Below are 18444 nucleotides of genomic sequence, written 5' to 3'. Positions count from 1 at the left end.
AGCTTACTGGGAATCGGTTAAAAAGAACAGAGATCTAAAATGTGCAGAGTTCTATAAAAGCATATGTAGTGTAAAAATAAAAAAAGACTTAAACGCAGACTTGGATCGAAAGTTTGTGCCATCTGAAGTAATGTCAGACTAAGAAATCAGACGTCTAAATCCCTTTATTTGAAGTCCAAGGATGCCTTGAAGGACCTGACAAAGCAAATGACAAAACTGGATCTCACATGTCTCATAGACCTTGGACCTTGGACCATGCTCGATCTAATGACAACCAGAATATCTCGCCCATTTTATGGATGGAATACTAAAAATTGATCACACCTTGCAACGGTACAATAATGTTACAGCCAAAAGGTGTCACATCATCACAGAGTCATGTTAGAATCGAACTCATGTTTGAATCTACCAATAATTACCTAATCCTCCACCGACTTCTAGGCACCACTCCGAAGAAGGGGATTGCGCAAAAAATTCCGTATCCACCTGAAAGGCCTTTCTTCGCTCAAGTAAACTATATAAGATGAAGACTAAAAATTAGAATATAAATAGAACAAAAGAATTAACTATGAAGAACGTTCATCTCAGAAAGTCCAGTTACTCATTTGAATGGTAGGTTATACCTTTCTTGTGACCATAATTGCTCTACGGATCCACGCTCGTAAATTCTGTATCTGACAACGAGAAAAGCAAATAAGAATATTAGTCCAAATCGATTCAATTTTACTGATGGTTGGTAGGTTCGGTTATGTAACAACCAACATCAGATCTACATAAATATCAGATGAGGAGCAAGTGAGAGCTGCTTTTGGCATCTGTGACTTCTCTTCATGTGGTCTTGAAACTGGCCTGATGATGGTTGTTGTATACCCGAAACAGCTAACTACGGTGACAACTTAAAGCGGTTTGTAGTGATCCTTGTTATTTATATTTACTACAGTCGCTGATGTTCCAGCATGCTGCCAAATTATTATACAGGGCAGTACTATAATTTGTGGCTCTGTTCTGAGAGAAATGACTACACGAGGGTAGTTCACTCCGCTTCTTTATCGGGTATGCGCGTTAAAAATTCTTCACTGTAAAGCAGCCATGTAAGGTCAGCTGACACTGTGCTAGGGAAGAAGTAGGCTTTTTTTTTTTTTTTTTGAGTCATCAGTCCCGCAGTCTCGTGACTGGTCTGATGCAGCCAGCCACGAATTCCTTTCCTGTGCCAACCTCTACTTTTCACAGCAGCACTTGCAACCTACGTCCTCAATTATCTGCTGGATGTAGTCCAGTCTTCCTCTACAGTTATTGCCCTCTACAGCTCCCTCTAGTATCATAGAAGTCATATCCTGATGTTTTAACACATGCCTTATCATCCTGTCCCTTACCGTTGTTAGTGTTTTCCATACATTCCTTTCCTGTCCGATTTTGGGCAGAACCTTCGTCTCTAAAACCACATCTCAAAGGTTTCGCTTCTCTTCTGTTTCAGTTTTCCCACAATCCAAACGCACATTCTCATAAACTTCTTCCTCAAGTTGAAGCCTATGTTTGACACTAGAAGACTTCTTTTGGCCAGGAATCCCCTTTTTTGCTAGCGCTTGTCTGCTTTTGATGTCTTCCTTGCTCCATCCGTCATTGATTATTTTACTGCCTAGGTAGCAGAGTTCCTTAATTTCGTCTACTTCTTGACCATCAATCCTGATGATAATTTTCTTGCTGTTCACATTTCTGCTACTTCTCATTACTTCTTTCTTCGGTTTACTCTCAATCCATATTCTGTATTCATTAGACCATTCAATTCAGGGGATCATGTATTTCTTGTTTGCTTTCACTCAAGATTGCAATGTAATCAGCAAATCGTATCATTGATATCCTTTTACCATGATTTTTAATTCCCCCCTGAACCTTTCTTTTATTTCCATCATTGCTTCTTCGACGTACGGATTAATCCGAGTACTTCGTTCTTGGTCCTCCACTCTTATTATTCATTCTTGGCTCTTATATATTGTGTATTACCCGTCTCTCCCTATGGGTTATCCATATTTTCCTCGGAATTTCGAGCATCTTGCACCATTTTACATTGTCGAACGCTTTCTCCAGGTCGACAAATCATAAGAACGGGTCTGGATTTTTCTTTAGCCTTGCCTCCATTATCAAGTGTCACTATCACCGGTAAAGGCGAGAAGGGACTCGAAGTAGGTATCAGAGTTCACTAGAGCGACGTGACGCGACGGAGGGGAAAACTCGCATGAATTTTAATTTCAATCGCACTCTGCTCGAACGGTTTTGCGTCGTCCGCGCGTTCTGGATGAGCGGCGGAAAGGCAGCCAATTTCTCACGGTTCCACTCGAGGAAATGGGCTCGGGAACTGAGTGGCAGTCGATTCTGCGGGACGGCGGCGGACGTGCTGCTGTCGATATCGAATATCGGAAGTCGACAGCCGCCGCCGGGCTGTCGACAGCGGTGAGGACCGTGTCCTGGGCGGTGCCCCTCTGTCTGAACGGCGGCGGCGGCGGCGGCGGCGGCGGCGGCTTCGGAGTCGATCCCAACTCTAGGCGGGCGCGACGGAGCAGCGGGTGGGAAGTGTTCACGGTCGATGATGTATCACTCCGCCCAGTAGGGCAGACAACACGCTACGTTGCGTGAAAAGCTTCTGTTCGGTGTAGGGCGTGTTTGTGTACAGAGTGACCCAAAAGTCAGTTAACATTTGAAAATTCAATACTTCATGGAACAATGTACGTAGAGAGGTAAAAACTGATATACGTACTTGAAATGATAAGGGGTTTTATTAATACCAAAACAAAGTGCACAAAACAACCAACATATGGCAGCGATCTGACGCCCACGACGCTATGGAAGAACCTACGTAGCTTGGGGATCGGAAAGGCAAAATCGGAAACAGCTTTCCACGTCTCAGATAACGAATTAAATGAATTCTTCTCTGCACCTCTGAATACCCACACGGCTGGTAATTACCGTCCACAAGAATCCCCTAACTGGATAACTGAAAACCATACATTCCACCTAAAACACGTAACAATAAATACGGCAAGAAAAGCAATAATGAGAATCTCTTCTGACGCGATAGGCAATGACAGTATCAGTATAACCATGATTAAGAATGTTGCCGACATCTTAGTACCTGTCTTAACTGATATATTTAATTTTTCCCTCGTGAACGGAATATACCCCACTGCATGGAAAAGAAGCATAATTCGATCCATCCCTAAGATCGAAAACCCGCAACTGCCTAGTGATTACCGACCAATTAGTATACTGCCTGCTGTTTCCAAAGAACTTAAATATATTGTTCATGATCAAGTCACTGAACACCTGCATGAATTCAGCCTATATGACAAATTTCAATCCGGTTTCCATAAACATCACAGCACAAACACTGCTTTAATTAAAGTAACCGATGACCTGAAATATGCCATCGACAGCCGAAAGGCAACATCATTGACGCTACTAGATTTCAGCAAAGCTTTTGATCCTGTTAACTTTGACATATTTCTCAGAAAAATGCAACAGCTTAATTTCTCAGATAGTGCAATGAGATGGTTTGAAAGCTACTTAAAAGACAGACAGCAATGTCTTGTCTGCGTAAATGACAAATCTTCCTGGAAACATGTCTTATTGGGAGTGCCACAAGGATCAGTGTTAGGACCACTTTTGTTTTCTTTATATGTCAACGATATTTCGTCGGTTCTGTCCTTCTGTAAATATCATTTCTATGCTGACGACCTCCAGCTCTACCTAAGCTTCAGACCCGAAGATATAAACACTGCAATCACTCAGATGAATGATGATCTGTCTTCAGTAATGACATGGGCGAAAAACCTGGGACTTAAACTAAATGCAAAAAAGACACAAGAAATCTTAATAGCGCATCAGAAATTAATAAATTCAGATTTACGCGAACGGCTGCCTCCTATTCTGCTCGACGGTATTCCAAAACCGTATCAGAAAACAGTTAAGAACTTGGGTGTAACTTTGGATGAGCATCTCAACTGGGCGGAGAATACAGTGGCAATGTGCCGGAAGACGTCCGCTTCTCTCTATGCTCTCAAAAAGTTTCGGAACGTATTTCCACAGGACTTGAAACACCAGCTCGTGCAAGCACTCGTTCTACCGAACCTCCACTATTGTGATGTAATTCAACAAGGCATGAGTAGTGAAAACAACCGACGGCTGGAACTAACTACGAATGCATGTGTCCGTTACACCTGCAACATTCGCCGATATGATCATGTTAGTGCTTCATACTCCCAGCTAGGGTGGCTGCGGCCGGACAAATTGCGTGACTACCACACTCAATGTCTACCTCACAGACTCCTCGTACGCAAGCATCCCAGTATCTTGCTTCAGAGATCAAACACCTTTCATGTCATCGTATTCGAAAGACGAGGTCACTCTTATTTGGTATCCTAACTGTGCCCACTCACAAAACAAAAACTTTTGCAAACTCCTTCTCAGTTACCGCTGTCCGCCTATAGAACAAACTGCCCTTTACCTTTCGCAAAATTCAATCCCCTGCTTTCTTTAAGAAGAAGTTGAAGCATTTCCTACTATCATCCTCATAGCGTTTTCCACAAAATTAATGTCCAAGGCCAATCTTGTCCTCTGTCAAATAGGAAAGCTAGTGTCTCCTATCTTACTCCTTTCTCTTCTTCCTCTTCATCTATCTCTATTAACCATGAAATCTTCTTTTCATTTATATTTCCTTAATTATGTTACATCATGTCTGTATTCTTCTCCTCCCTTCACCATGATTTTCCGTCATATTCCCTGCTGCTAGGACTCCTATCTAAAATCTGTCTCTATCATAATGTCTAATTGTAACAGTACTTATCATCTACGAATATAAACTCTATTTGTATGTATTTTTCCAAGTGTGCCTTTGTAATTGTTTATTTCACTTTTTGTACTAGATGTAGTTCAACATGCCTACCACAACATACGGGGTTATTACAAATGATTGAAGCGATTTCACAGCTGTACAATAACTTTATTATGTGAGATATTTTCACAATGCTTTGCACACACATACAAAAACTCAAAAAGTTTTTTTAGGCATTCACAAATGTTCGATATGTGCCCCTTTAGTGATTCGGCAGACATCAAGCCGATAATCAAGTTCCTCCCACACTCGGCGCAGCATGTCCCCATCAATGAGTTCGAAAGCATCGTTGATGCGAGCTCGTAGTTCTGCCACGTTTCTTGGTAGAGGAGGTTTAAACACTGAATCTTTCACATAACCCCACAGAAAGAAATCGCATGGGGCTAAGTCGGGAGAGCGTGGAGGCCATGACATGAATTGCTGATCATGATCTCAACCACGACCGATCCATCAGTTTACCAATCTCCTGTTTAAGAAATGCCGAACATCATGATGGAAGTGCGGTGGAGCACCATCCTGTTGAAAGATGAAGTCGGCGCTGTCGGTCTCCAGTTGTGGCATGAGCCAATTTTCCAGCTTGTCCAGATACACGTGTCCTGTAACGTGAATTGCGAATTTGCTGCACGAATGCGTGAGGATTCTCTACCGCCCAGATTCGCACATTGTGTCTGTTCACTTCACCATTAAGAAAAAACGTTGCTTCATCACTGAAAACAAGTTTCGCACTGAACGCATCCTATTCCATGATCTGTTGCAACCGCGCCGAAAATTCAAAGCGTTTGACTTTGTCATCAGGTGTCAGGGCTTGTAGCAATTGTAAACGGTAAGGCTTTTGCTTTAGCCTTTTCCGTAAGATTTTCCAAACCGTCGGCTGTGGTACGTTTAGCTCCCTGCTTGCTTTATTCGTCGACTTCCGTGGGCTACGCGTGAAACTTGCCCGCACGCGTTCAACCGTTTCTTCGCTCACTGCAGGCCGACCCGTTGATTTCCCCTTACAGAGGCACCCAGAAGCTTTAAACTGCACATACCATCGCCGAATGGAGTTAGCAGTTGGTGGGTCTTTGTTGAACTTCGTCCTGAAGTGTCGTTGCACTGTTATGACTGACTGATGTGAGTGCATCTCAAGCACGACATACGCTTTCTCGGCTCCTGTCGCCATTTTGTCTCACTGCGCTCTCGAGCGCTCTGGCGGCAGAAACCTGAAGTGCGGCTTCAGCCGCACAAAACTTTATGAGGTTTTCTACGTATCTGTAGTGTGTCGTGACCATATGTCAATGAATGGAGCGACAGTGAATTTATGAAATCGCTTCAATCGTTTGTAATAGCCCTGTATGAATGTAAAATAAGTAGAATGCCTGGTTAGATGTAAGAGAGGGCCTGATGGCCCTAATCTTGCCAGGTTAAATAAATGAATAAATAAATATGGCGATTCATATGATACAAAATAATTAGTTTATCAATGGATCTTTAGCAAAGACGATGTTCTCTACAACAAATGCTCATCATGTCGACCGTAATTCATCAGCAATACCTGTACTCGACGGATAATATTGTGAACATCACTGTGCAGCCTATCAGTAGGTATGGCGAGAAACTGCCGTCGGATGTTGTCTTCTGGCATCCCTAATGGGGTCAGACGATCGCAGTAGAGTCGCGACTTCAGGTAACCCCACAATTAGAAATCTCAAGGTATGAGGTCTGGGGACCTGGGACGCCAAGTAGCGGCTCAGCACGCTTTTCTCACCTAATGAGTGCATAAGACATCTTTCATACGTTTAACAGTATGGAATGTAGCGCCATGCTGCATAAAAGTCGTACCTTCCAGCAAGTTTTTATCAGCTATTCTAGGGGCGATGCGGTTTTGTAACATATCGGCGTACCTCGCACCCGTTACTCTGACAATTCGCACGCTCTGTCACTGATGTGTTGCTGCTCAGCGCCATCTGTTGCCCAGTTTTTGCAATTGTTTTTAGTTCCAGTTAAACCCGATGTCGTTTCAGGTATGTGTATCAAGTTTTACCTCTCTACATACACGATTGTACGAATTAGTGCATTTTCAAATGTTAACAGAACTTTTTGTTCTCGCTGTACGGCTAATGTAAGCTCGTGCGGGCTTCCCCAGCGAACTGCTGTTTGCAGGAGCAGAGACTGCACAGTTATGCATGCCGTTTGCCTTGATTCTCTGTTTCATAGCGTCTAACCCATATTACGTGTTCCGGTGTTTCGCGTGATACAATTATTCCATCTCCGCCGCCACCGCCTTCAGTCAGCATGAGGAAGGGAAGTTGTGTGCGTCATATCTGTGAATCGTGTACACATTTCTCTGTGTGTAAACATATTTTAATTGTCTTTGTATCCTATTGTCTGAGTCGGAAATTTGGAACCAACAAAATGTTTGCCTAAATAATCGTAAGAAATCCGCCTAAGAACCGTACTCAAACAAGTATCACGTATATATCCACACACACTATAATAATTTCTGTAGACAACATAATAATTTGTAGATGAAATGTGGATGTCCATTTTGCTTCAACAGAACACCAGTCGATATGTAAATTAAAGCTCCAGTTATAAGGCTTTTATTTTTAAATTCAGGACTAATTTCGGGCTAACAAAACCCCATCACCGGGTGGAATGACTGAAAGCAAAAAAGAGAAACGCACTAAAAAGTAATCTTTACCAACGCTTGTATGCATAAAATAAAAGAAAAATGGTTCAAATGGCTCTCAGCACTATGGGACTTAACATCTGAGGTCATCAGTCCCATAGATTTCGAACTACTTAAACCTAACTAACCTAAGGACAGCACATACTTCCATGCCCGAGGCAGGATTCGAACCTGCGACCTTTAGCACCAGCCCAGTTCCGGACTAAAGCGCCTAGAACCGCTCGACCAGAAAGGCCGCCTAAAATCAAACAAATGAGGACTATCATTAATAAAATTCTAACAGCGGCCGTCCTAGATATGGTGAAAAGTGACAGAGGCGACAGCTAATAATAAAACAGAGAAACCGGCTAGGTGAATAGACATGGTATAAGATACGAACCAGAACACTTACATCGTTTTCTGCGACTCCCGAGTGCCGCGAGAGTGTGTATGGCCAAGCGACTGCCGCAAGCGAGCGCCGAGGACGGAGTGATACGCCCTTAGGAGGGAGCTACGTTTATAAACTTTGAATGGCCGTCTGTTAGGACCACTGGGAGAGAATGGCATGAGACCGACTAGCCCGGGTGTACACATTTAAATTGTAAATTTTAAATGAAGAACAGGAGAGAAAATATTATAAAATAATGTAAACAACGCGAAAGGCGCGTAGAAAAGTGTAATAAGACAAATTTTAAAGGATTAGTGAACACATAAAAATGAGGAAACAAAACTAAGACGCGATAAATACCAGTAAATAGAAAGCTGGTAGCTTAAGGAGAGCAACGCAGAATAAAACCAAAACGAACAATAATTTTCTTGCCAGGCATATGTTGCTTAATGGTATACATTCAGCAGCGTTTAATTCGTGTGCCACAGTCAGAAGTTAATGAAACTACTAAATGTGTGCAGAATTCTATGGGAAGTATGATTTTTAAAAGAGCGCAGAATAAAAACCAACTCAGCCATATAGTTTTCCTGTAAGTGGCAATCATATGTCATGTAGGCTACACTTTTAGCACATTTCCAGTAATGTACCATAATAAGGAATTAATAAGACTTAAAAATAACCAAGAACGATGGCGCCTAACAGAGGTAATTACGCGATCGACTTATGCAACTTTATAAATGCGGGGACTCCTCGAGTAGTTGATCCAGTTACTCTTGTACAAGGACCTCCGAAGATATCTCCCGTTGTCACACAGTAAAACTTTTATGTACCGACCACGGTCTCAGAAGTTTTAACTGAACTGTCTATTCTGCTTTGCAAGTCGTGGTCTCGTTCTGCGGGGATTTTTTTTTTTTTTAGCGTATTACTTGGTAAATGCGTTTGATTACCAGACTGGCAAGGAACGTCTTGAGGACCAGGTTGGAATTTCAATCTTTAGTAAGGCTCACATGGAAGTGTTGTTCAAATGGTTCAAATGGCTCTGAGCACTGTGGGACTTAACTTCTAAGGTCATCAGTCCCCTAGAATTTATAACTACTTAAACTTAACTAACCCAAGGACATCACACACATCCATGCCCGAGGCAGGATTCGAACCTGCGACCGTAGCGGTCGCGCGGTTCAAGGCTGAAGCGCCTAGAACCGCCCGGCCACCCCGGCCGGCTAGAAGTGTTGTGTTAACAGTTATGACAGGAAGAGTACTGGCCGCTAACTGTTCACCATGTTCATCATGACATCGACAGAAAATAAGTGTCCGGGAGGTGCAGAGAACAACCTTCTATGGAATGTATGTATTACACATCACAAAATGAACATCGTCTACATTCAAGGAACGTTCAAAACAAGCTGTTAACTTGTACCACGAACACAGAATGAAAAATGGTGCGCCATAGTTATCACAAAGGTTCGCACCATCGAGATCGAAGGCGAACTCCGTAGAAGTTGCAAAACGTGCCGGACCTTCAGCTAGGTATCCACTTTTAAAGAAAGCACGGAGAATCATATTAGTGTAGTGGGGTGATGTAATGGCATCCAATCGAATGCGAAACAGTCTGTAGTGGAGTTTATCGTGAAAGTGGCTATGTTTTAAGACTTAGCTACAGATAGTGCGATAATGTTTTATAGTCATGGAAAAAAAACATCCAGAGACTGCATTTTTCCAGTGATTCCATGTGATATGAACTTCCATGTCACATACTTTTCGCAGGGGTACTTTGCTCTAAAGGAGTATGATTTTTATACGCAGACCAGGAGCCAAGGAAAAGCAACGTATTTAGTCTAGCTATTGGCTGAAAGCAGTACCAATGGGATAGTTGTAGTTCCCTTACGCCCATTTTCATACTCTCGCTTGCTGTGACGTAAAATTCCGTACTGCCCTTGCAAGTTCAAGCACACGAGAAAGAATCGTAGGGGGCAGGGAAACCCCGACGTCTCGTAGCACAACAAACCTTTCACATGTATTATCTCTTCAAACAGCGATTAGTCGGATTTGAAAACAGATTCTTACTGAACGACGAAATAACTTTGTTTAACTCATCTACAAATTTTCTGACCGATTTCACAGTTTGCTGTGCATGGTCGAAATCATGCCTTGTTTGAAATTTCATTATCTTACGTTTTCCAAATCCGTAACCCTGCTTGAAGTTATATAATCATCCACTGCTTCCCTTGAAATCATTTAAATCTATGTTGCGCGAAATCTGAAGTGCATGTGATAAGGAATACCGCTCAATCCATGATAAGAAGATTGGAGCACTGCATTGGCACCAATGGTCATCACTTCGAACACTTCTGTTTTACATAGTTATCCTACCACCTGTTACTTAAAAATAAACAGCATTTATTGAAAATTTGAAATTGTCAATGTTTAATCCAGGTTTTATTCGACAATTGTTAATTTTTGACCTGGGGTAGAAGGATAAGGTATTAAAAAAGGAAAAACAATAGTGATTTATTATATAGCTCTGGAAAACACATTTCCCTAAAAAAGTAAAACGAAAGAAAAGACACGAATTAAAGTATATCGAACATAGCTCCAATGCTTAGTCGAATTTGTATCAAAAATGTTTGTTCTACTCGTAAGCAACTTCATGCTTGTTATTAATAATAGGAAACTCTTGAATATGATCATGATGAAGAAGATTCTACTGAGTACATCGCAACAGTAACAGCTGCATAGGTATTTCACATTTGTGCATGTATTCAGTCCTGGCATCAAAAGTAGTTGCTTTGGTTACATAAAAGAGCAGGAGTTACGGCATCAACTAATTAATACTACCTATAAAATGCTGTTTATATTTTTAAGGGTATAAAATAGGCAATGTACTAACACTGAACGATGTGCGGTTCTGATTATGTGGAAAACAACCAGACAAGGAACAAAGAGAAAACGTCGGCTACCAGTTTCCCTCTCAGACGTTCGTTTATATTTATTTCGTCACCAACGCTATCATATTTACAGGAAATCCTCCCATTTACTGTGTCAATTACATACTGCATCAAAACTACTTAATCGTAGTTCTGCAAGGGCACAACACTATAATCACAGCACAGCAAGCCCTGAGGACGTACATGTTCCACATATGGCCACCTTTCGGAGACTGGTAGTTGCAGTGCATTGAGAGCAACATGCCGACAGATCGCACAGATAGCTGTAGATCCAATGGCAACGAGATGGACTCAGTGTGGCGCAGAGAGTAGGCACTGCTATTTCCGACCGAGGATCGAACCCGGTCTGCTGCATGGCAGTCAGATGCTCCGACTTCTTAGCTAACAGGCGGACTGCGTTGAAAGGTCGACACGATACGTATGTGGTGTAGAGCCACATGCTTCAGAGCCGAAGTTAACATCTACATCTGAATCCTTACTCTGCAAACCACCGCAAATTGCTTGGCAGAGGATACGTCCCATTGTACCAGTTGTTAGGAACTCTCTGTTCCCATTCACGTATTTAGCGCGGGAAGGATGATTATTTGAATGCCTATGTGCGTGCTGTAATTAGTCTAACCTTATCTCACGATCCAAACGTGATCAATACGTAGGGGACTATAGTATGTTTCTAGAGTCATCATTTAAAGCTGGTTCTTGTAGCTTCGTTAGTAGACTTTCGCGGGATAGTTTACTTATATCTTCAAGAGTCTGCCAGTTCAGTTTCTTCATCGTCATTGTAACACTCTCTCATGGGTCAAAAAAACCTGGATCACTCGTGCTGCCCTTCTCTGGATACGTTAATGTCCCTGTTAGTCCTATTATGTATGGGTCCCACAAACTTGAGCACCATTCTAGAATGGGACACACGAGTAATTTATAAGCAATCTTCTTTTTAGACTGATTGCGATTACCCAGTATTCGTTCCATTCCATATCCCTATAAAGTGCTACACCCAAGTATTTGTATGAGTTAGCTGATTATAACTGTGTACCATTAATATTATAGCCATAGTAAACTAAGTATTTCCGTTTCGCGAAGTGCACCATTTTACATACTGAATATTTAAATCTTTGTACCACATTGAAATCTTATCAAGATCTGGCTGATTATTTATGCAGCTACTTTCAGACAGTACTTCATTATAGATAATTACATCGTATACAAAAATTCTGAGTTCACTATTAATGTTATCCGCAAAGTCATTAATACACGACATTAACAGTAACGGGCTCAACAGACTTGCGTGGTTCAAGTGGTTCAAGTGGCTCTGAGCACTATGCGACTTAACTTCTGAGGTCATCAGTCACCTAGAACTTAGAACTAATTAAACCTAACTAACCTAACGACATCATACACATCCATGCCCGAGGCAGGATTCGAACCTGCGACCGTAGCGGTCGCTCGGCTCCAGACTGTAGCGTCTAGAACCGCACGGCCACTCCGGCCGGCTAGACTTGCGTGGGAGAGATCCGAAGTTACTTCTACATCTGACGATGACTCTCCATCCAAGACAGCATGCCAGTCACAAATTTCATTTGATACCCCATATAATCAAACTTTTGACAGAGATCGTAGGCGTAGTACTGAGTCAAATGCTTCTCGGAAATCGAGAATACTGCATCTACCTGACTGCCTTGATGCAATGTATTCAGTATGTCATGTGAGGGAAGTGCGTGTTGTGTTTCACATGATCAATGTTTTCGAAATCCGTGCTGCTTGGCATGGAGGAGAGATTCAGTTCAAGATACCTCAATATGCTTGAGATCAGAATACTTTCTAAGATTCTACAAGAAATCGACGTGAAAGCTTTTGAACGGTAATTTTCCTACTTTTTTTGTAGACGTGTGTTACCTGTGCTTTCTTGCAACCACTGGGCACTGTTTCCGGTTCAAGGGATCTACAATAGATTATAGTTAGAAGAAGGGCTAACAGCCTCTAATTCAATATAAAATGTGATACGTATCCCGTCGTGCCCTGGACCTTTATTCAGTTGTAGTAATTTCAGATGTTTCTCAACACCACTGACGCCAATACTAATTTTATTCATCTTTCCAGTGGTATGAGGATTAATTTGGCACAATTCTCCTGGGTTTTTCTTTGTAAAGGAAAATTTCAGCTTTTGCTTTTCTGCCCTCAATTTCAGTTACTCTCTTATTAGCTGGGGACTGGACTCTAACTTCGGTGCCACTAACAGCCTTTACATACGACCAGAATCTCTTCGGATTTTTGTGAAATGTCATTTGAAAGCATTCTGCTGTGTTAGTCATCACGCATTGCTCTCCTGACAACCAGGCGTGTTTCATTCAGCATCTGTCTATCTACAGCCCTACACTCTGTTTTACAGCTACTGCGCAATAATGTCTGTTTCTTTAGAAATTTCTGTACTCTGACTGCATACCGTGGAGATTCCCTCCCTTTATGAACTGTTCTATTGGGTACATATCTATCCACTATGTGATCAACTTTTAAACATGAGCCAGAGTACCTCTACGTGCTCCTGACCTATACTGAAAGTTTCAAGTCCCTCACTGCGATATGAAACTAATGACTTTTTATTAGTTCACTACTTGCTTTAGTTGTCCTTTGTACTTTGGTAATCATTGTTGTCACAAACGAGTCATGGTCACTGAATCAGTTTCGATGTGGGCATCCTCAAAGAGATAAGGTCTATTTGTTGCCATTAGATCCAATATATTTCCATCATGAGTGGGATTCCCAACTATCTGTTCCAGGTAGTTTTCAGAGAAGGCATTTCGTAAAGTTTCAAAATTTCACGGGATGTCTTATCACGTCCACCACTAATAAAACTGTAATTTTTCCATTTAATTGTTGAATTATTAAAGTCTCCACCGATGAGTACTTTATGACAGGAGAACTTATTTACAAGTGAACTGATGTTTTCTCTGGAGTTTTTGGTTACATCAGGAGATGAGTTTGGCGGGCTATAGAAGTATCCAATTATCATTTTATGCCCATCGCTGATACTGAGTCTTGCTCAAACAGTCTCACACGCAGCTTCTATTTCTATCTCGGTGGATTTGAGTTTTTTTGTTTGCTACGACAAGTACACCACCTCCATTTCCCATTTGTCTACCCTTTCGATATACACATAAATTTTCCCCAAAATTCTGATAGCTATCAATTTCAGTTTTCAACCAGCTTTCTATAGCTAGTGTTATGTGAGTTTCACTGATTTTCAGGAGCACTTCGAACTCTGGAACATTGTTGAGAATGCTTTGTCAGTTAACTAATAGTATTTTAATACTCTCAACTGCGGGAGGCAATTCTTTTGATTCATAGCGTAACGCCTTACGTTTCTGTCACTGTTGATCAGCCTACGTTAAAAAAAAAAAAAAAAAAAAAAAAAAAAAAGTCATCTAACCAAATATTGTTTTTGCACACCACAGTAATTTACTAGGCATGGTGCTGTTGGAGGTGGTATACCGTTGCCTGTGTCCGACCTTTGAACTGATTTCCCCTTCCAGTGATAGGGGACTTGCAGTTAATGTGCATTCCGAACAACGAAGCAACTCGGTACTTTTCACATCAACCAACATTTTCAGAGGTGAAAGAAGTGTTATTTCACAGGTAAAAGTCGTAGAACTTACCGGTAGTCGAACCCGAGAACTTTGGCTTCGTTTTCTGGTACTTTATTACTCTTTTTCCGATCCGTTCCTGCGTCGTTATGTCGTCAGTGAATCGTTGCGGACTTCGCATGACAACTTTCACATTTTCCACTCAGTTTTTTATTACAGGCGGTAATGCACGCAAATCGTGTGAACTTTTGTTGACATGTAACGCGACATACGTCCAAAGACTTGTCATGAAGTTATCGTAAGCATGCCACGAAGAATCGTCTACGTATTGTGATACAAGGTAGATCAACCCGCTGACTAGCATACGATCCTAATGTTCGGGTCCATCATTGCATAATTAATCCTAGATTACTAAACGCTGGTAAGATTTACGATTGCAGTTGGAATTTCTTTGCGGTTTCCGCCAATTTGGACTCAAAAGCTACACCTCCTCTTGAGTACCTTAATCGCAAATGTTTTTGTTAGCAATAGATGAGTTACTTAATGCCTAACTAACTATTTGCTGAACTGGTAATCTTGTCGTGAATACTACGAACGTTTAGTAATGGTGTTCCTGTTTTCTAATAGTCGTCGGATTTGTTTCGTCACCTAGAATTTATCTTAGTGTAACAGATGAAATATCAAGCAGTTACAATTAGCAGAGTGTCAGTTTATATGAAATTGGCCTTCTTCACTGTTAATCTCGGCTTTTGCTACTGAAATTAGCACAAGATGGATGGTGGTGAGTCTGATTTCGACACTAAGATACTGGATGTTTTGCTTCAAGAAAATTTTAAAAAGACAGACAATGGACAAATAATGAAGATGAAGATTTTCTTGAAGGAGATGATGTTGTCTGTACAGATGACAAAGACGTAGATCCAGACTTTGAAGCAGCAAATGAGGAAAACTAAGAATCCTACGAAGAATCCCTGGGCGACAGTGGAAGGAAACAGAAGACGTTCTAATCATTTTGTGTGTAAAATACTCTTTGAATTATAATAATTATAGTAATTTGTATCTAGCGCATAACACAAGTTATGAACGCGTTTCTAATAACATTTTGATCAATAAAATTGCAGTTCAAGGGTATAAAACAAGACATTTTGGTCTTATTTTATATGTATCATACAATTCGAAATTTTTAATTCCATTTTACTAGTACACAAAAATTACTTCATTTGAATAAAATCTGGAGTACTAAAATTTACGATGGTTTAGTAGCAATGTAACGTGTTCCGCCCTTTAGTTTTCTAGAGTTAAATGTAAAATCGATTGCCTCCTGCTTACTTCCAATATAATACTACACTGACACATACCTCAATAAGAAATGGATACGAAACGTTGATATGAGTCTCCTCCAACGATACACGTTTCTCGAGCAACAGTCCGTAATGTGTCCTGATGTTCGGAATACAAATCCCAAAGCGTTAGACGAACAAAGGCATCAGTTTGTTACCGGAAGACAGATTTATCCGATCATAACGAGCTTTCTCCGCGCGACTGGCGTTTGGGGAGTTAATTTAAAAGTGTTGACAAGGCCACTTTGGCGGAACAGACGAGCGCGACCTAACTCGATCACGCGGAGATGGGCGGGGCGGCCGGATGGGCTTAACGTTGTTCCGGCGGACAGCTGCCAATACGGCGCCGACATTAATTCTGCGCGTCAACAGGGCGCGCCCTCAAGTTAGGTGACAGAGCTCCACTAGAAACCGCGTTTCCTCTTTCCCTGTGGAACCGGACCACCCTGTTTACGGCTAGGTTGTTTGGGAAGTTTCCGCAGAAAACGTGAACTTACTGCAGCGCGTGTTGGGGGAAGAGTCTACATATCTTGCATGTGACCCGGTTTCTGGCGTTGCTACTCTCTCAGATGCCTATAATATAGGGCCTTATGTCCAAAGAACAATAACAATTGATTATTAAAACTAATCTTGAAACGGAACAAATAGCGATTTACTTGCGTTTAGAAACGAGTTTCGGTTGTATAGAACCATCATCAGGCCAGTTTTATATATACAGTGATTCGCCAGCAGTTGCATCAACATTGAGGGAATTGTTTCTATTAGGTAACAGTCAATTAAGGAGCTACTCGTACTGCATTACGCTCAGCGCGCTAACTTGCGAGAGAGGGCAGAGAACTAGATCTATGTCGTATTCTCTAGGGGAGTCAGAACACCCTATCATGCCAATGTTAAATTTGCAAAATTTGTGTACCTTATTTTCTGGAACTGTTATTCCTAGTACTCTGAAATATAGACAGCTGTTTTCTGCCTGTAGTGTTAGTTCACTGAATTAGAATCAATTTTTCTTTTCTGTTGGTATAAAAGTTGCGAATTTTTTTACTCTTGTGCAACTTTTAAGTGTGGAAAAGGAATCACTATGGTGCATACATAAGTCAGTTCTTGTCAAGATTCTATTCAGTGGAAACATTTAACTATTTTATAGCATTTCTGAAAATCTGAGTGTCATTGGTTCAGTGACCTGTGAGATAAAGGAGCATATAACAGTGAAAATGCCAAATGACAGAAAACGCAATTAAAATAATTCACAAATAGCGTTTATTTTATTATCAACAGTGTCCAGTAGAGTCATCAGGGTTATCTATTGGTTCCTCTTCTTCACCTAGAAGCCATTTCGAAGTTTTTTCCTGACAAATACATTCTTCGGCGCACGGGTCCGTATGAGGTTGTTGAACGTCTAGTTTTGATTCTGCGTTCAACCGTGGATACGTTTTCAGAGATCAATATGTCAAAATTCTCTGTATATTATATATTTCATCTGTAACTTCACTTACACGTCTTGATAATTTTTCTTATGCACTAGCGGGTGTGCCCCCTTCACACTTACCAACTCTACAAATGTTACAACTTCCACTATCATCAACAGTTGATGAAACAGAATCACTTTCACGAAACGATTTAAGATTTTGTTTTTGTGTCTTCCACAGCCCCAACGTGTTCTGAGAATGAAAATACGATCCATGTAGGCTGTATATACAGAATACAGCCTACCTGAACCATGTTTTCATTCTCAATACAAAAACGGTGTACGAAAATTGATTCCCGCAGAAGTCACGCTTTTTAAATAATGACGCACTCCTGCGCATCGTAGAAATTACGGCACTTAGCACTAAAAGTAATAGCAAGACAGATAAATTCCGATCGAGGAGCAAACGAAACTCAAAACTCAAAGTACTAATTCACGGATTAAAAAAATGAACTGCAAACACAGTTACTATGACAATGATACCAACCGACAGATCAACATTTCTGCAACAGAAGAGTGAAACCCACAGCCTACTATACTATGTTTTTATAAATGCGAAGATTTTTATACGAACAGATGGAAAGATGGGCAAGTTTCCTGAGCGCACATATAATTTTTGAAAAATGAAATAAAAAAATATCTCTAATTAGAATTTCTTAACACATTTTTCACCATTTCATGCAAAAAATTCAAAATTATTTTATATGTTTAAAAACTGAAAATGTGATTTTCTACCATTCTGCTGCATTCCAACTAATCTTAATGAACGTTGGTCTGGTAAACCGGCCCACCTTTAGTTTTAGGCGGTTTTCCACGTTTCCTTAGGCAAAGGCTGGGCTGATGCCCAATCCCCACACCGGTAAAGAAGATACACAAACAGTCAAAACACGGTAAGACACAGGATAAATTTATAAGATTCACAGGCAGATGGCCAACGCGACCACATTCCCTTAGGTCCTCTAATGAATGTGGTGACGGAAAGGACAACGGGCCAAAAGATTAAAGTAAAATAAATTTGCCAAATAATAGTGACCACTGATCCCATACGAAGCGATTAATGCCACAAAGGAGGCAGAGGTTTGTAAGTTTCGGACAGCAAACGACATGTCGTTTACTTTTTTTGGTGCTCTGACAGAACAGGCAAGGCCAAGATTTCGTCACGCGAGTGGTGCTCGTGCATGCGTGCATAACTCTCT

This window comes from Schistocerca piceifrons, chromosome 2, assembly GCF_021461385.2.
Source record: "Schistocerca piceifrons isolate TAMUIC-IGC-003096 chromosome 2, iqSchPice1.1, whole genome shotgun sequence".
In the NCBI taxonomy this organism is placed as follows: domain Eukaryota; kingdom Metazoa; phylum Arthropoda; class Insecta; order Orthoptera; family Acrididae; genus Schistocerca; species Schistocerca piceifrons.
The sequence above is the reverse complement of the archived record's forward strand: the minus strand, read 5'-3'. Positions refer to the sequence as shown.